The sequence below is a fragment of the Salmo salar genome, chromosome 09 (assembly GCF_965601325.2).
Source record: "Salmo salar chromosome 09, fSalSal1, whole genome shotgun sequence".
NCBI classification, from domain to species: Eukaryota; Metazoa; Chordata; class Actinopteri; order Salmoniformes; family Salmonidae; genus Salmo; species Salmo salar.
The window spans coordinates 76,056,578-76,076,961 of NC_138299.1; the positions used below are offsets into that span (position 1 = coordinate 76,056,578).

Consider the following 20,384-nt stretch of genomic DNA (forward strand, 5'->3'; position numbering starts at 1 on the left):
TATATTTCACATTCCTTCCAATGTCAGTCCTTCGCCAGTTCAGGCTATGTAACAATGTCACGTTTTCATTTAGGCTAAATTACAGTTAAATTGTTGTTGCCTTTTAGGGGGAGGGGGATATTTATGTTAAATTAATTAAGCAATTAATCCGTTTGTAGAAACGACATGCTTTAATATCATGTAACAGCAAGCCGTTTTACCTTTGTAACCCAAATTGTGAGTCATACAAGAACGGATATGATATCACATGTGTAGCCTATATACGTTATAGGCTAAACTTAAGAGAAAGACAGAGCCATGCACCAGAAGTGCTTCAATTGGGGTCTACCGTCACATGGTGGTTATATGCAACTATCAATATTTACACTGTTCAAGGAACAAATTCAGTGAAAGGTCACGGTTTCGATTGGCCACGTTATATACTCTTAGAAAAAAAGATTCTGGATAGAAGCAAAAGGGGTTCTATGCTTGCTTCATCTGTGGCACCCCTTAAGGTTCTAAATAGAACATCATTTTTTCCCATATAGAACCCCAAGGGATCCCATATAGAACCTCAGCCATTGTTGGTTCATTGAAGAAGAACCCCCGGGGTTCTGATGAAATAACCCTACAAAACGGTTCTATATAGAATCTATAGGGGTGCCACATGAAGCAACCAATAGAAGCTTTTTGGTTCTATCCAGAACCTTTTTAAGAGTGTACTATAATGTCTGCCATCAGTGTAAGAAAGACAGTTGACGTGAATTATGTTTACAGTTAGATAATCAATGCTATCATACAGTGACTTCTTGCAGGTGTCATAAAGTTGTGCATTTGATTGGAGCAGACATTGTGCCTTTTCAACCTTTTGAGACATTATAGGTCTAATAAAATAATACCAGATTTTGAGATAGCCAAATATTGTCTTGTTAGAACATGACAAATGTTCCTCATATGACCCATTGTTTTCCATGCAATTCAACATTTGTTATAATTGGCTATTTAAGGACTAACTCCTATTTATCATTTTCCTTTGTAATTGGATTTCCTATATTGGCAATTTTGCAGACCCATAATGTTTAATAGCCGATGGCTAATTTCATATAGTGTAATTTCTAAGACGGGCAGACTTTTCTTAACTCAAGAAAAGGAAAAGTTGAACTATGAAAACAAAACAAAAAAAGCATCGCGGTTATGGTTTATCATACCAAAATCCAGATTGAAATAATTGCTGACCCACTACAAAGGCCAGTAAGGGCTGTGGAAATAATGTAGGCCTTGGCCTAGGCTAAACCCCTGCTGAAAGCAACTTGTAGACTAAACGAAACCTAAAATATTTCCGATTGTTACGTTTGTGTGATTTTAATTAGATACGACAATTTATCCCACAAAAGTTTTCTGTGACAAATTGGAATATGCTGCTAATTTACAGTAGCCAACAGATGTCACACACTTCAGAAATCAGAGATGGATATTTTTATGATTTCACTGCACACAATTTAAAGCCCATTTTATTCACAATTAAAATATGCAAAACATCTCTTCTTCATAGTAGCACATTACGAAATATTGTGTCTATTTATCTCGAAGTTGGAAAATGGTGTTTTTCTCTTAAATTATTAATAGACGCCGTAAAATAGGCCATAGCCTAGCCTAGCTTGCTGACTGCATTCACAGGTGTGTTTTGGTGGACATGGCTCGTCTCTCGGGGGTGAAACTGTTTAGGAGACTTTAGAATATACAAAAATAAAGTTACCATGGGATTGATTCAAAGCTCCTGAAATGTTCTCCATATATCGCCCAGAAAAGGTCCCTTTTCAAAAGAAGGCGATGCAACTCTTCAGCATTTATGTCCGGTGAAAAAAAAGATGAGGCCCTCCTCTATCCCATGTAAACACGGCCCTATGAATTGTGTAAATTACGTGGATTAGCCCCCCTTTGTTACCAGAACACTGGACCTCAGTGTACACACAGGGACTGACTGATTCAATCCTCCTCCAAAGCCATTTGGCCTTAACTCTCAGTGACAAAGTTAAGGAAGTGTTACATCCATTCACTACTTAAATAACTAACATTTCAACCGGAAATAGGTCGTCAAAAAGTAGACCTACCTGTCATTGTTGAATATCAGTTGTTTTCGGTGTTTGGAAAAATATGATTGTGATGATTTCACATTTGAAACTTCGTCAAAGTAGAACGGTATGAAACACTGCATACATTTTGTTTTGTACCGATAAATTGAAATGACCTTATGTCAAGGTAATTTCCTGGTTTACCCCCGGAAAGGACTTTACCTTATTTTCTATCATTTCAATTTCAATTAGTTGAATTGTTCACAATAACATTATTTAGGTTATTACAGAATAGAAACAGTGTGTATAATTATATTGAGCAGTGAAACAACCGTTGAACAACTATTATTAGTGTACAATGCGATAACAATATAAAATACTGAATGGAAGGGGGGTCGAATAATAAATAGGCTAGTAGGATCTAATGCATAAGTTAAAGATGGCAAATTGTTTCCCGAAATTGGTTCGAGGGTTATGAGTGTGAATGTTTTCTCAGGTGACCCTGATTAAGTGTGTGTGTGTGTGTGTGTGTGTGTGTGTGTGTGTGTGTGTGTGTGTGTGTGTGTGTGTGTGTGTGTGTGTGTGTGTGTGTGTGTGTGTGTGTGTGTGTGTGTGTGTGTGTGTGTGTGTGCTGACTAGGTGAAAAATCTGTCGATGTGCCCTTGAGCAAGACACTTAACCCTAATTGCTCCTGTAAATCACTCTGGAATGACTAAACTGTAAATGTGGGTTTTCCTATTTTAGTTGACATTTTATTGAATAATAGTCTGCAGTCAGATAGAAACGTTTTAAAAGATTGTAACGCCTAATAACGTATTTATTTTGTTTATGCAATAGCCTAAACCTAAAGACGAACATGTATTTGTTTGATTGATGGCTCACTAAAATGAACGATACACATTTCAGAGTCCCGATTATTCCATTTCGTTACAGACCATTTCTAAAATATGTGCGCATAAATTGAGTTAAAAGCGTAATATTTATTCTTTTTGAAAAGACGACATGAAATTACCACTCATAAATAAAATAAGTCAAATATTAAACTAGGGACTGGATAAATGATGTAAGTGTGTCAGAAATGTGTTCTCAAATTGGGATCTTGTACAGAGTAAAGTTTGCATTACCTTACCTAAAACCTCATTTTTGTTTGCTATGAATGTACACAGGTTGCCACGCGCTTGTATTAAATGACCAAATCTGGAGGGAAATTAACCGCTTTCTATCCTCAAATCCGTATGTTTCTGTAGCCTAATTTAACTTCACATTCTTAACATCAAAATGTTTTATACTTTCCCGAAACATCTGTGTTTCAGTTGCCTAGTTGCTTCTATAATAGAGGTCTGAAAAGATTGTGGCAGAAAATGATAGAAACGCAGCAAGGCTCTGAGAAATTAATTTGTGATAGGACATCAATATTAGTGAAGGTATGTCTAATAAATGACTCATTACTTCATTTATTATCATTTTATGTGGATGATTTGAAACCAACTTAGAATACCGTGACACGATTTTGTGTGGATAGGCTAGCAAGATGATATGATGGCAAAATAAGCTAGAATGTTTACTTGAATGACATATTTATTCTAATGTGTTGAATATTCTATTCTAAATAGGTTGTTCGGCATTGTATAGTTATTACCAATGTAAATAAATAGCAGACCAGGTGATTTAAACAGGGATAAACTCAACAGCTCGTTTTCTTCACCTGTCGCACCCAACTTTCACCCCTCCATTGATGTAAAAAGTAAACAAGTAAAAAGGTAAACGATTGTCTCTCATTCAATCTTTTGTCAAACTCGTTGTTCACCCCTTTTGTCAAGTCAAAATACAAACGACCCTGTGAAAAATGTTACTTTTATCGAAATAAGGCTATTTGAAAGTCGAAAGGCAACATCCTAAAGGTCTCATTGTGAAATCGTCTGAATTTGGATAGTGGGTTGAAATTGTTATCGAAGCGTGAATAGGTCAGTTAAAATATAGAAAATAAAGAAAACAATTTGCTGTAAGATAATGGAATAGTTTTACAGAAGAAAGTCTTGCCATGACGAAAGTTGGCAGAAACACTGCATGTGGTGTTTGTTTTGCGGACTATGGGAACGAATTACACTTCAAATCAGTTTTTTCCTCTCCTGCGCACCTGTGATGTATGAAGACTTGACTTCAGGTGTGCAAAATTGATCTGCGGAAAGAAGACAGCCCATGGTTCTTTATATTTAACGAATTTGAATTGATTTTACAAAAATAATCATTTCTAGGGACGTATGTGCTCTTTTTCCAAGTAATTTATCAGCCATGCTGTTCGATGCAGGAATCCAATGCTCAAAACGAATCCGATCAGGACTGTCATTATTTGAAGGACATATAATGTTAAAATGTAGGCCTGTTACTAGAAAAATTACTTCTTTGTAAACCTGTCTCTTACCTGTCAATTGTCAATCCAACTGAAATAATGTGGTACCCCTCCTCTATGATTGAATGTGTGTTTTGTTAGAGTCTGATTTGTAAAGATATATTGATCTATAAATTGATATATAATATAACCATAAACCAGAGTGCATTGATATGGTGACCAACATAACACAGTGTTGATATTTATGAAACATTTTCAATTCATTAAATTATGTTGATGCATATCGTCATATTTTACTAAGTAGCCTATTATGAGTAATTCATTTATTTTGTCTCTGTGGCTGTTAGACTTCCAGTCAGTAGGCCCAAAGCAGTCATAGCTTCAACTTTAAACAATGTTTTTAAATCAGCTGCAATCATAAAACCATCAAAACTGCTCAAATGAAGGACAATGGTAGATTTTAGCTGCTATATGAATAACAAGACGCATATTTTGCCGTGATGTATTGTGCAGTGAATCGTAATGAATCATCTCAAATGGATCCTGGATGGACTCATGTTCATTATTAGGGCTTCACTCATACAACTCACTGCCAAGATCAATTTACCATTCTTGACAGAAAAGGTAAATACACCACAAACCCCAGAAAAGATGCACCAAGAGCCACATCTATCCACATCTATCCATATTTTCTACCATTTGAAAGTGTGACCTGATGTACTTGTATGGTCCTGTCATTGTTTTGTCTACTCCAGGCTGCAGACGGTGTTAATTGGGCTGTATTTTACTTTGTGTGCAGGACGAGCCAACGGAACATCTGACCATGAAGTTTGCCAGGCTGTGGATTCTCCAGCCCTGCAATCGCAGAAAATCATTCTCCATCCACATTAAAGGTATATGAAGATTGCCAACATTTTTCTTGTCAAAAACACATCATATGTCATGGTTGTACTGGGCAAAAGAAAAGTGCATAATAAAATAGGAGAGAATGTTAATCAACTTTTATTTGTATTTTTTTTTATTTCACCTTTATTTAACCAGGTAGGCCAGTTGAGAACAAGTTCTTATTTACAACTGAGACCTGGCCAAGATAAAGCAAAGCAGTGCAACACAAACAACACAGAGTTACACATGGGATAAACAAACGTACAGTCAATAACACAATAGAAAAGTATATATACAGTGTGTGCAAACATAGTAAGATTAGGGAGATAAGGCAATAAATAGGCCATAGTGGCGAAATAATTACAATTTAGCAATTAAACACTGGAGTGTTAGATGTGCAGAAGATGAATGTGCAAGTAGAGATACTGGGGTGCAAAGGAGCAAAAAAAATTTAAAAATATGGGGATGAGGTAGTTGGCTGGGCTATATTACAGATGGGCTATGTGCAGGTGCAATGATCGGTAAGCTGCTCTGACAGCTGATGCTTAAAGTTAGTGAGGGAGATATGAGTCTCCAGCTTCAGTGATTTTTGCAATTTGTTCCAGTCATTGGCAGCAGAGACCTGGAAGGGAAGTCGGCCAAAGGGGGAATGGCTTTGGGGATGACCAGTGAAATATACCTGTTGGAACGCGTGCTACGGGTGGGTGCTGCTATGGTGACCAGTGAGCTGAGATAAGGCGGGGCTTTACCTAGCAAAGACTTATAGATGACCTGGAGCCAGTGGGTTTGACGACGAATATGAAGCGAGGGCCAGCCAACGAGAGCATACAGGTCACAGTGGTGGGTAGTATATGGGGCTTTGGTGACAAAACGGATGGCACTGTGATAGACTACATCCAATTTGCTGAGTAGAGTGTTGGAGGCTATTTTGTAAATGACATCGCCGAAGTCAAGGATCTGTAGGATGGTCAGTTTTATGAGGGTATGTTTGGCAGCATGAGGGAAGGATGCTTTGTTGCGAAATAGGAAGCTGATTCTAGATTTAATTTTGGATTGGAGATGCTTAATGTGAGTCTGGAAGGAGAGTTTACAGTCTAACCAGACACCTTGGTATTTGTAGTGGTCCACATATTCTAAGTCAGAACCGTCCAGAGTAGTGATGCAAGACGGGCGGGCGGGTATGGGCAGCGATCGGTTGAAGAGCATGCATTTAGTTTTGCTTGCATTTAAGAGCAGTTGGAGGCCACGGAAGGAGAGTTGTATGGCATTGAATCTCGTCTGGATGTTTGTTAACACAGTGTCCAAAGAAGGGCCAGAAGTATACAGAATGGTGTCGTCTGCGTAGATCAGAGAATCACTGATGTGTCATTGATGTATTCAGAGAAAAGAGTCGGCCCGAGAATTGAACCCTGTGGCACCCCCATAGAGACTGTTAGAGGTCCGGACAACGGGCCTTCCGATTTTACACACTGAACTCTATCTGAGAAGTAGTTGGCGAACCAGGCGAGGCAGTAATTTGAGAATCCAAGGCTGTTGAGTCTGTCGATAAGAATGTGGTTATTGACAAAGTCGAAAGCCTTGGCCAGGTCGACGAATTGGTATTGTCTTTTATCGATGGCGGCTATGATATCGTTTAGAATACCAATACCAATGTCAGGTCAACCAATGGGTGAGAGAGATTGTTACAGAGGAGATGGTAGAGCATACAGTGTACTTCCCTGTTGATAATTGTTACAGTTTTTTTCCCTACATTGATGTTTTGAAGTTGGACTGTAGCTCGTATAGTATTTTAGCACATAGGGTTCACCAATTGGTGGCACCTCGTTAGTCAGTATGTGTTCCACCTGTGCTGGTTGGTCCATCTCGTTAGTTGGAATGGGGTTTCCATCTGTGCTGGCACAGAGCGACTGGCCCAATCCTCCAGTTGTCTTGAGAGATGTGGAGGGTCAACACCTTTAGTTGGCTCTCCCTGTTTGATTTCTAGAAAGACAATCCTTTATCTGATCTTCCCTGTTTTTGTTTTGCTCCACTTTTTGGTTTGCTTCCTGTCTTTAAGTTTGGTGTGGGTTTCTGTTTTGTTTGCCTCTAGTGGGTGCTCATGGTGGGTGTCTTTTAGGTCCCAGTTCTTGTTGCCAGTCAACTTTCAGTGGACACCCTCATGAGTGTCTTTCAGAACCCCTCCTAAAACCCCACCTGTTTTGTTTTGGTTGTTGTCAGTGACTCTTTGATAGTTCCTCCTTCTGTTTGAGTGACATTTTTGGTTTTATAGGCTGGGGAATGTAACAATAATACAGTGTACAGGTACCTTATAAAGGTAAGAGAGAGAGACTCTAAAGGTAATCTGGGCAGAAGGAGGACCCTGATTGCAGTAGGGAAAGGTTGGAGCAGAAGGGAAAGCAGGCAGACAATAGCGTTATGATTGAGATGAGAGTAGAGACTCATCTTATATAAAATAGGGATTGTAGAGCAGGACTCCTCTGACAGCAACACTTTACGAAACAGTGGCGTTATCCTACAGGGGAGGAATAGAATAAAATAACATTGTATCAGACAGGTGATTGTAGGCTTCAGCATAGTACTTACCATTGCAAAATCACTACTTGCAAAAACATTATACACTGCTCAAAAAAATAAAGGGAACACTAAAATAACACATCCTAGATCTGAATGAATGAAATAATCTTATTAAATACTTTTTTCTTTACATAGTTGAATGTGCTGACAACAAAATCACACAAAAATAATCAATGGAAATCCAATTTATTAACCCATGGAGGTCTGGATTTGGAGTCACACTCAAAATTAAAGTGGAAAACCACACTACAGGCTGATCCAACTTTGATGTAATGTCCTTAAAACAAGTCAAAATGAGGCTCAGTAGTGTGTGTGGCCTCCACGTGCCTGTATGACCTCCCTACAATGCCTGGGCATGCTCCTGATGAGGTGGCGGATGGTCTCCTGAAGGATCTCCTCCCAGACCTGGACTAAAGCATCCGCCAACTCCTGGACAGTCTGTGGTGCAACGTGGCATTGGTGGATGGAGCGAGACATGATGTCCCAGATGTGCTCAATTGGATTCAGGTCTGGGGAACGGGCGGTCCAGTCCATAGCATCAATGCCTTCCTCTTGCAGGAACTGCTGACACACTCCAGCCACATGAGGTCTAGCATTGTCTTGCATTAGGAGGAACCCAGGGCCAACCGCACCAGCATATGGTCTCACAAGGGGTCTGAGGATCTCATCTCGGTACCTAATGGCAATCAGGCTACCTCTGGCGAGCACATGGAGGGCTGTGCGGCCCCCCAAAGAAATGCCACCCCACACCATGACTGACCCACTGCCAAACCGGTCATGCTGGAGGATGTTGCAGGCAGCAGAACGTTCTCCACGGCGTCTCCAGACTGTCACGTCTGTCACATGTGCTCAGTGTGAACCTGCTTTCATCTGTGAAGCGCACAGGGCGCCAGTGGCGAATTTGCCAATCTTGTTGTTCTCTGGCAAATGCCAAACGTCCTGCACGGTGTTGGGCTGTAAGCACAACCCCCACCTGTGGACGTTGGGCCCTCATACCACCCTCATGGAGTCTGTTTCTGACCATTTGAGCAGACACATGCACATTTGTGGCCTGCTAGAGGTAATTTTGCAGGGCTCTGGCAGTGCTCCTCCTGCTCCTCCTTGCACAAAGGCGGAGGTAGCGGTCCTGCTGCTGGGTTGTTGCCCTCCTACGGCCTCCTCCACGTCTCCTGATGTACTGGCCTGTCTCCTGGTAGCGCCTCCATGCTCTGGACACTACGCTGACAGACACAGCAAACCTTCTTGCCACAGCTCGCATTGATGTGCCATCCTGGATGAGCTGCACTACCTGAGCCACTTGTGTGGGTTGTAGACTCCGTCTCATGCTACCACTAGAGTGAAAGCACCGCCAGCATTCAAAAGTGACCAAAACATCAGCCAGGAAGCATAGGAACTGAGAAGTGGTCTGTGGTTACCACCTGCAGAACCACTCCTATATTGGGGGTGTCTTGCTAATTGCCTATAATTTCCACCTGTTGTCTATTCCATTTGCACAACAGCATGTGAAATTTATTGTCAATCAGTGTTGCTTCCTAAGTGGACAGTTTGATTTCACAGAAGTGTGATTGACTTGGAGTTACATTGTGTTGTTTTGTGTGTTCCCTTTATTTTTTTGAGCAGTATATTTAAAGTGTCAAGTAGTTCATAACTACTTGAACTTACAAACTTTTTACACAGTAATTATATACATATTTAGTTCTATTAACACAGGACCAATTTAAAGTCAAAGGTGCCTGCAGGGATGAAGTCATTAGGGTGGGACTATAATAACCTATTAAAGACATTGAGAGGGGTAATATTAGTAGAGTAGAGAGGGGTAATATTAGTAGAGTAGAGAGGGGTAATATTAGTAGAGTAGAGAGGGGTAATATTAGTAGAGTAGAGAGGGGTAATATTCTTAGCTTGTTACAAAGAGCTAACAATGAATCGGTAGAATGAGAAAGACCGATGAAGATGATGAGCGTGAGAAGACAGGGTAACCTTTCGGCAGTGTGAGGTAGTGTCGTCCGAATGTAAGTGAAGCCACGGTGAGGAGGCAGGTAGGATGGACAGGAACGACTGGCCTGACACAGACCAGGTGGATTCATATGCCTTCATACAAAGAGTAAGGTAGGAAGATGACCCCATTGTCATAGTTCATATTCCAAACCACTGGCTATCAATCTATAAGCATGTGTGTCCAAGTGTTTATGTGTGTGTGACCCCTGTGTTGAGGGAGCCACGTCCCTTGAACACGCCAGGTTCCCTTCTAGCAGGAGGAAGTTAACATTCTACTATATTCTCTCCCCCCTCCCTTTCCTTTTGTCCTAAGAGGGCAATTAAGGAAACAAACGTTTTCCCCCAGATTAGCTGACTGCCAGCTTTGCATACTAATGTAATGCCAAGTGGTTACAAATAGTGAGTGCTCTAATTACCGGCACTGTTTTCAATCAGAAATTGCTCGATTTCCCAGGATGAGGTCTCCATGGCTGGAGGAAAAAAAACACAACCTGACAGAAGCAATAGACAATCATCATCAATGTGTGTGTGTGTGTGTGTGTGTGTGTGTGTGTGTGTGTGTGTGTGTGTGTGTGTGTGTGTGTGTGTGGTGTGTGTGTGTGTGTGTGTGTGTGTGTGTGTGTGTGTGTGTGTGTGTGTATGCAAATAATCTTATCTGCCTTTCTCTGTGTGTGCAGCTCAGCCCTCTCCATCACTGGTGCCCCTGACAACACAGGAAATGGATCCCACCCGACGGCAGACTCAGCCTCCACACTGTTTATCACCACAATTATCCCCCATTCATTCACAGGCTTATAAGGTAAACTGCCATTCGGCGATGTGAAACCACAGGTCTGGACTGGCAATTTGATGTAATTGTGCCGCTGTGATCATCTGTTGTAGGAGCCAGGAACCTCATTTACTGTGGCATTCTATTGGAGGGAGAAAATTAGAACGAATGAGTCTTTGATTTTTGGAGAGGGACAATGGTGTAGTATAATGTGGCTGAGATCAAACAGAATAGAGGTAGATATAGAAAGGGGCAGCCTGCTGGATGCATCGACCAAGCACAGGGAGGGGAGGGGGGACATCCTCCCACTACCATGGCCATGGGGAGCTGCGGGGATGGCACAGAGCACTGTGAACCCGGTGACAAGGACATGTTCCCTGGCTGGGCCTGAGAGTGGGTCTGGGTCCCCCCAAAGGACACGCACACAGGAAACATCCAGGACCCTATCCGCTGGCCTTAACTGACCTTTAGCTAATGGAGGTCTGGCCTCTGATCATTGCACTGAGAGACTGGCGGAAGCCATCTTGCCTTTTTTTCTGAGAGAGGGAATGGAGGGGGCAAGGGGGACAAAGGGGACAGAATTGGACGGAGCCAGGAGCCAACATGGGGCCATCGACCCTGCCACTCTCTCATCCTGTGGGTGATATCTGAGCCAGCGGGCCTGGGGATGGTAATGTCATGATGCCACTCTGCCCTGCCACTGAGGAAGGACGGCCAACCCTTCTGTCTCTGGCTCTGTGCTGTAGGGAGGGAAAGTCAGTGCAGATCCACTTGTGAATGTCAGATCTATCTATAATAATGGCTATTATGGCTTTGTGGTTGAATGCGAATCAGCTTTATCAGTAGGCTATACTGCAATTAAGAATCCTACGAAAAACCAAGTGTTTATGACAAGTTTATGGCCAATTTTGCATTGAAATTTTGCATTGAAACTCTTAGAAAAAAGGGTTCTAGAAGGGTTCTTTAGTTGTCCCCATAGAATAACCCTTTTTGGTTCCAGGTATAACCCTTTTGGGTTCCATGTAGAACCCTCTGTGGTTTGGGATGAGTTGGACCTCAGAGTGAAGGAATAGCAGCCAACAAGTGCTCAGCATATGTGAGAACTCCTTCAAGACTGTTGGAAAAGCATAAAATAAAGAAAAACCCTTGAATGAGTAGGTGTGTCCAAACTTTTGACTGGTATTGTACATGGAACCCCAAAGGGTTCTATCTGGAACCAAAGCTGTCCTATCTGGAACCAAAAAGTGTTCTGAATAAAAAAAACTTTACGGTTCTCTGTACGAGCCAGATGGTTCACTACTGTACCTTTCATCATAGTAGCCTCTGAGGCACATACCACATTAGCATAGAACAACAGCCTTTGTATCGTAATGAGATACACGCTTCCTTACAATGATGCAAAGCAATTCATATGATCAACTGCAGATAAATCACATTCCATATGGAGAGGGACAAAAGCTCAGAGACAGATTTGGCACGGATTGCTCTTTTTATTATCATTATCATTAACAGTAATGTGATACTCAAACCTCCTGTGACCTTTTCAAAGAGCGCTCTATTCTCAGAAGAGCCACTCATTAGGACAAGCAGAAGGAAAAGTGCAGAGAGAGAGAGAGAGAGAGAGAGAGAGAGAGAGAGAGAGAGAGAGAGAGAGAGAGAGAGAGAGAGAGTGTGTACAGTCCAAAAATGACATTATAAACATGATTATCATATTGCTGCTGTACTTTTTGGAAATGCATAAAGATGTCATGCGGTCACCCCAGTGGTAGGGCATACTGTCTGTGTGTGATTACTATGCAGTTACACTTAAGCCCGCTGACGGACCGACTAAGGAGGATACGAGGCAATCTGAGTGGGGCATGTCTGGCCTATGACAGGCTCAACTAGCTAGCGTTTCCTCCTTATCGGGAGCTGGGGATGACAAGACTAATTGAAAAGCTCCTTATGTTTCTTTCTCGCATATAAATGGATTACAGTCTTTGCCTTCATGCTTTGGTCCTATGTTTACTCAATGAGATCTGACACTAGAGTGGAGGGATAGGTCCACTCCCTATTCTATCCCACACACCCGGCCCGATTCTGCCCAATTCCATGCTAACAATCAGCACCTCAGTCTCCATCTCTCACCCTCCTGTGTCTCTTATCTAGCAGGCCAATAAACTCACAAATCCCATCATACTATATACTGTACACATCTTAAAGGGATACTTTATGCTAACAGATACCCATAGACTTCCAGTCATTGCGCTAACGCTAGTTAACATTGGCTCGCGAAACTACCTTGAACGTCCTTCATACTGGACACAGAGACATAAAAATAGTATCCACTAGTTCCTCTGACTGGGCAAGTAGATAAAGGGCCTCTTTAATCCTGAAGTATCCCTTTAATATATTTATAGGTGTGGTTATATGGTATTGGGGGGCTGACACCCTTGGTCAGGGACTTACGAGGGGTGCAGGGGAGCGAGGAGAGAGACGCAGAGAGAACCCCGTGGATCCACTGAGTGGTGTGGCAGACTCCCCAGCCTCCTGCTAGGATTTGTTGGAATGTGAGAGAGGAGGATTTTAGCGCCAGGCCAGAGCCACACAGACTTCATGCCATCTGTCTCCCCCTCCATCCTCCCTTTGCCAAACTCATCAGACCTTTTTTTCTCTCCTTTTCATCCCTTGTTCACAAGACTAGGGGACATACTGGGATCTGCTAACGCACTGGAGGAGAGAATGGAAGGAAGAAATGGGAGAAGAGCTCAATAAACAAATGAATAACGTATTCATGGAGTTGATGTACTGACAGCCTGTACGATATACAGTATCTGTGACAGAGAATCTGAGTCTTCATGTTGTATCAAAGTTTAATGACCATAAAACACTTCCAAGAGTCAGTAAAGTCAGTCAGTAAAGTCTAACACTGTAATGAAGGCATCAATGTCAAACATGTGTTTATTTTAATAACAATAACCCATACGTATTTAACTTCCATTGTCCTTGAAGAATGGCTGAATATTTTCTTGTAGTGTACCTGGGTAGGACTGTGTGGTAGTGGTACATTATCCTGCATGAGTTAGTGGAACGAAAGCCTGTTGTGATTCCAACTCATGCATTGTGTTATGGCAGAAACATGTCAGTTTCATTATCATAACTGTTCATATGGTGTCATATCTGCCCTTCCGTTTATTGACGACCCAGTAAACGGCATCATAAATAACAGTATGTTGTTGATGTGTTCATTTGAACCAGTAATGAAGTGAGGAAAATAGCCATCTACCAACCTTCAATGACCAGGTGCACTTCACATCCACCAATCCCTGAAAGCAAACATTTTCCAATATGAAGGTTTTGACCACAGATGACACAAACACATTCCAAACAACCACTTAATCACTGCCACATTGAGGAGGGCTCAGGATCAGGATTCAACTGGCATAATGAAATCATAAACAGATCCCCTCATCAAATGGCTCTGTGAGTCGTGTGGTGGTCTGATGGGGTTGACCCCTCACCCTCTCCCTGTGGGGGGCGTCTGGGGAGGGGGGGCACGGGAGATCACACGACGGCCCTGTTCTGGCTCCATGTCCACACAGACTGGCCTGTTCAGAGAGGGTGGAGGGGTGGAAGTGTTCCCCCTCCTCTGAAAGAGAGCACCAGGTGGCAGGGATGTGGGCAGGGGGCTTTTGATGCTGACCCCTGGTCTCTGGGCTGGGATGGCCCTAGTCATTGATCCAGCCAAGGGAGGGAGGGGAGCCAGGTGCCCCTGGTGGGGCTTGGAATGAGCTGCCACAGTCTGGGCATGGAGGAGAGGAATCTGGGCCACACTGGTCCCAGTCACGCCACTAGCCCGAGCCCCAGTGTTGACTGGCTATAACATTGTTGACAAGCTATAACATTGTTGACAAGCTATAACATTGTTGACCGGGTGATGGACTAAGGGCTCGATTCAAGCCGTATCGCCGAAGTTCAGCGCTATAGCGTGATTTAAGTTTAAATGCAATGTTCCCGCGCTTGTGGAGACTGCATTCACAGTAAACTTTGCATATGTCAGCTCAATCGGAAATTACCTTCACATTGTAAGTGCGATATAACGCTGAACTTCGGCGAAACGGATTGAATCGAGCCCTTACATTTGCAGCAATGGGGTAAAAGAAAAAATATATATAATATATATATATATATATATATATTATTGTTTTTTTTTCTTTTACCCCTTTTCTCCCCAACTTTTCATGGTATCCAAATGGTAGTTACAGTTTTGTCTCATCGCTGCAACTCCCGTACGGACTTGGGAGAGGCGAAGGTCAAGAGCCTTGCGTCCTCCAAAACACAGCCCAACCAAGCCGCACTGCTTCTTGACACAATGCCCACTTAACCCAGAACCCACCCACACCAATGTGTCGGAGGAAACACCGTACACCTGGCGACTGTGTCAGCACGCACTGTGCCCTGCCCGCCACAGGAGTCGCTAGTGGGCAATGGGACAATGACATCCCTGCCGGCCAAACCCTCCCCCTAACCTGGACGACGCTGGGCCAATTGTGCGCCGCCCCATGGGTCTCCCGGTCGCGGCCGGCTGCAACAAAGCCTGAACTCGAACCCAGAATCTCTAGTGGCACAGCTAGCACTGCGATGCAGTGCCTTAGACCACAGCGCCACTCGGGAGGCCCTAAAATATTTATTTTTAACTAGTGTCGATGCATGGATTCTTTGACTGGAAACGTTTTTAATTGAAATGGGGTGATTGCTGAATATAACAGAAAGTAATGCAAGGTAACACACTGTGAAAAATGAATGTTGAGTGGTGGTGACTGACAGCTGTGTTAGGTACCCAACCAGATTAAAACAGGAGACACAGACTGAGCAGAATTCCTCACCATTGTCAGGGGTGTAAATAACAACATCAGCCGCTAAATGAATGAGGAAAAAACATACACGTCTTTTAAAGTGTGATCATTGAGTGTATTTTTTTGGTGTGGTGTTGAATCTGAATTTTACTCGAGTGTTGTATAAAATGCATGACTGGAATAAATAGGAGTTAGAGCAAGCCAGTGAGAAATCATTGTTACAAATGTGAGCACCATAACAAATCCATGCTTAAAGCTTACTGTGGTGTAGCCAGTCTCGCTCATTCATAATGAGATGATGTCCTGCTGAAGTAGCTGGAAGAAGACATTACCTTGAAATCTGCCAGCATTCCCAACACTGTGTCTGGGCCAGGCTTGGAGGAGGGTTAGTGTTCTCAGTGTCTAAGCACTGTCTATAAGATGTTTACCGCACACATACACACCTGCACACACACCTGCACACTCCACTCAAACACACACACTCACACGTGCACACACACACGTGCACCCACACACACACACAAAAGACATGGATTACAATTCTGACACTTCCCTGGGGCTTGGATGTGAAAGCAGGCTGGATGGAAGAAGAATGAAGACGTGTCTGATTCCAACAGCAGCCAATAGGAGAGTAGTACCTTACACCCAGTGCTCTCTGATAGGTTCTCCTGGCACTCTTCATCTCCGGGTCCGTATCATTGTCTTTAATCAGAAGCACACCGACAGTCCAACCCAGAGACCAGACCCAGGGAGGGGTGGATGGAAGGAAGGAGGAACAGAACAGCAGCAGTAGAAGCAGTGTGTTATTATTAATAAAGTATTAAAACAGTGAGCACATCAAAGTGCACAGGGGCCATGCTATCATACATTAAAGTAACGTACTATAGCTTAATGTTTCCTAAGGCATGTTATGGTGACGCTGCTTTGATTTGAAATGCATTGTGGGCACAGCCAGTGGATTTGTGCGAGTGGAGAGAGAAAGGGTGGAGTAGGTGCAGACCATCATTTAAAACCAACCTCATAGGCTCTTCAAAGCATTTGTGATTGAGGGTATTTAGTGTGTACTGGTGTAAGAGAGACCCAGATATTTAGCACTTACTTGTGTAGGAGAGACACATGATATTTAGTGCTTACTGGTGTAGGAGAGACCGGGATATTTAGTGCTGACTGGTGTAGGAGAGACCCGGATATTTAGTGCTTACTGATGTAGGAGAGACCCGGATACTTAGCACTTACTGGTGTAGGAGAGACCCAGATATTTAGCACTTACTGGTGTAGGAGAGACCCAGATATTTAGTGCTTACTGGTGTAGGAGAGACCCGGATATTTAGCGCTTACTGGTGCAGGAGAGACCCAGATATTTAGCGCTTACTGGTGTAGGAGAGACCCGGATATTTACTGCTTACTGGTGTAGGAGAGACCCAGATATTTAGTACTTCCCCATGCAAGAGAGACCCAGATATTTAGTGCTTACTGGTGTATGAAAGACCCAGATATTTAGCGCTTACTGGTGTAGGAGAGACCCGGATATTTAGAGCTTACTGGTTTAGGAGAGACCCGGATATTTAGCGCTCACTGGTGTAAGAGAGACCAGGACATTTAGGGCTTACTGGTGTTGGAGAGACCTGGATATTTAGCGGTTAATGGTGTAAGAGAACCCGGATATTTAGTGCTTACTGGTGTAGGAAAGACCCAGACATTTAGCACTTACTGGTGTAGGAGAGACCTGGATATTTAGAGCTTACTGGTGAAGGAGAGACCTGTAAATTTAGTGCTTACTGGTGTAGGAGAGACTTGGATATTTAGAGCTTACTGGTGAAGGAGAGACCTGTAAATTTAGTGCTTACTGGTGTAGGAGAGACACAGATATTTAGTGCTTACTGGTGTAAGAGAGACAAGGATATTTTGCGTTTACTAGTGCAGAAGAGACCTGGATATTTAGCACTTACTGGTGCAGGAGAGACGCAGATATTTAGTGCTTACTGGTGCAGGAGAGACCCAGATATTTAGTGCATGCTGGTGCAGGAGAGACCCGGGCCAAGGCTGTATAAACAACAGATATGCTGGTGTAGCTGGTGATGCATAGACCTACAGTTGAAGTCGGAAGTTTACATACACTTAGGTTGGAGTCATTAAAACTTGTTTTTCAACCACTCCACAAATTTCTTGTTAACAAACTATAGTTTTGGCAAGTCGGTTAGGACATCTACTTTGTGCATGACACAAGTCATTTTTCCAACAATTGTTTACAGACAGATTATTTCACTTATAATTCACAATATCACAATTCCAGTGGGTCTGAAGTTTACATACACTAAGTGCCTTGAAACAGCTTGGAAAATTCCAGAAAATGATGTCATGGCTTTAGAAGCTTCTGATAAGCTAATTTACATAATTTGAGTCAATTGGATGTGTACCTGTGGATGTATTTCAAGGCCTACCTTCAAACTCTGTGCCTCTTTGCTTGACATCATGGGAAAATCTAAAGAAATCAGCCAAGACCTCAGAAAAAAATTGTAGACCTCCACAAGTCTGGTTCATCCTTGTGAGCAATTTCCAAATGCCTGAAGGTACCACGTTCATCTGTACAAACAATAGTATGCAAGTATAAACACCATGGGACCACGCAGCCGTCATACCGCTCAGGAAGGAGACGCGTTCTGTCTCCTAGAGATGAACGTACTTTGGTGCGAAAAGTGCAAATCAATTCCAGAACAACAGCAAAGGAGCTTGTGAAGATGCTGGAGGAAACGGGTACAAAAGTATCTATATCCACAGTAAAACGAGTCCTATATCGACATAACCGGAAAGGCCGCTCAGCAAGGAGGAAGCCACTGCTCCAAAACCGACATAAAAAAGCCAGACTACGGTTTGCAACTGCACATGGGGACAAAGATCGTACTTTTTGGAGAAATGTCCTCTGGTCTGATGAAACAAAAATATAACTGTTTGGCCATAATGACCATAGTTATGTTTGGAGGAAAAGGGGGATGCTTGCAAGCTGAAGAACACCATCCCAACCGTGAGGCACGGGGTTTGCTGCAGGAGTGACTGGTGCACTTCAGAAAATAGATGGCATCATGAGAAAGGAAAATGATGTGGATATATTGAAGGAACATCTCAAGACATCAGTCAGGAAATTAAAGCTTGGTCGCAAATGGGTCTTCCAAATGGACAATGACCCCAAGCATACTTCCAAAGTTGTGGCAAATGGCTTAAGGACAACAAAGTCAAGGTATTGGAGTGGCCATCACAAAGACCTGACCTCAATCCTATAGAAAATTTGTGGGCAGAACTGAAAAAGCGGCCTACAAAGCTGGCTCAGTTACATCCACTCTGTCAGGAGGAATGGGCCAAAAATCACTCAACTTATTGTGGAAAGCTTGTGGAAGGCTAACCGAAATGTTTGACCCAAGTTACAATTTAAAGGCAATGCTACCAAATACTAATTGAGTGTATTTAAACTTCTGACCCACTGGGAATGTGATGAAAGAAATAAAAGCTGAAATAAATCATTCTCTCTACTATTATTCTGACATTTCACATTCTTAAAATAAAGTGACCTAAAACAGGGAATTTGTACTTGGATTAAATGTCAGGAATTGTGAAAAACTGAGTTTAAAGGTATTTGGCTAAGGTGTATGTAAACTTCCGACTTCAACTGTACATACATACCACATGATTAATACTCAGTATAAACAACAACAACAACAAGATGTGGAAAAGATTTTATTCATTTTGCACCTATTATCAGATTACCGAGCACATTCACCGGAAAGAAAAATGTCTCATTTGATGTTACAATTTCTCTTTTTCCGCCTCATAAACCATGAATCCTGCATTTGCCAATATTGCACTAATACTCCTTTAGCAAATGAAGACGGATGGTATTAAGACATCTTTCTCTCTCTCTCTCTCTCTCTCTCTCTCTCTCTCTTTGCCCCCGACGCCAGGCAATTATCCTAATCTACCTTCCTCCTCTGCTCCTGCTCTCCTCTCCAACGCATCACACTGCTATGGACCACCTCTGTGCCTTCATTATCAGCTTTGGGAGTGTCTAATGGCTTGGCTCTCTCACGGCGCAGTCAGATGGAGGAGAGAGAGAATGCTGCTGAGGAAGAGAGACAGAGGGACCGGGGAGCAGGAGGGGGAGGAGATACAAGCACTGTAGGGAGACAGCACTAAAAGTTAACATCTCAATCACTTGGGACAATACTGCCAGAGTCTGTTAGCTTTAGCTTTTCAGACGTCACCCTGAAGACAAATGGCAGTGGGACGAGGTTGTCTGTCACGTTGCAATGTCAAAGAGGTAGTGAGGGAAGGACACTTTGGAGGAGGAGACAGATTGTGTGGTGTGTGTGTGTGTGTGGGGTTCTTCGATCCTCGTGGGGACCTAAAATCCTCAAAAGTCCCCACAAGGATAGTAAAACAAGGAAAATTCTCCCTCCACATTTCCCATGTCCCCATGAGGACAAAGGCTATTTTAGCTTAGAGATTAGATTTAGGGTTAGGGTTACAATTAGAGTTAGGGTTACAATTAGAGTTAGGGTTACAATTAGAGTAAGGGGTTAGTGGTTAAGTTTAGGGTTAGGGAATATAGGATTTTTAGGTCCCCATGAGGACAGAAGAACAAAATGTGTGTGTGTGTGTGTGCGTGCGTGTGTGTGTGTTTGTGTGACGGGATGGGATGGGCCAGCCATGGGGTGTGTTTAGGGCGACTGGTCATGTTTTGAGACGGGACAGAGAGGCTGGTGCACCACAACATACAACAGACTCCAACCTTGTCTCTTGGAATCAGCAAGCCATTTAACGTACAGACGGACTGGGGGTGGCAATTCAGTTGCACTTTGGTTTTTTTTAGACAAAATGACACCCTTGACGGTTGGAAAAATGTTGGGGTCCCTGAACAGATTTCTGCAATA

The 20,384-nt window shown here is 42.8% G+C and overlaps 1 long non-coding RNA gene across 1 annotated transcript in view; it reads left to right on the top strand.

The window, feature by feature from the left end:
- LOC106611729 (uncharacterized) overlaps positions 1–13,835 on the top strand; it is a 31,943-nt gene extending 18,108 nt beyond the window's left edge. Inside the window, exons 3-5 of the long non-coding RNA XR_001330149.3 lie at positions 5,201–5,294; positions 10,536–10,657; positions 13,311–13,835. This is a non-coding gene — a long non-coding RNA (uncharacterized LOC106611729). The remainder of the gene's footprint in view (positions 1–5,200; positions 5,295–10,535; positions 10,658–13,310) is intronic.
- The last annotated feature ends 6,549 nt before the right edge of the window (positions 13,836–20,384 follow it).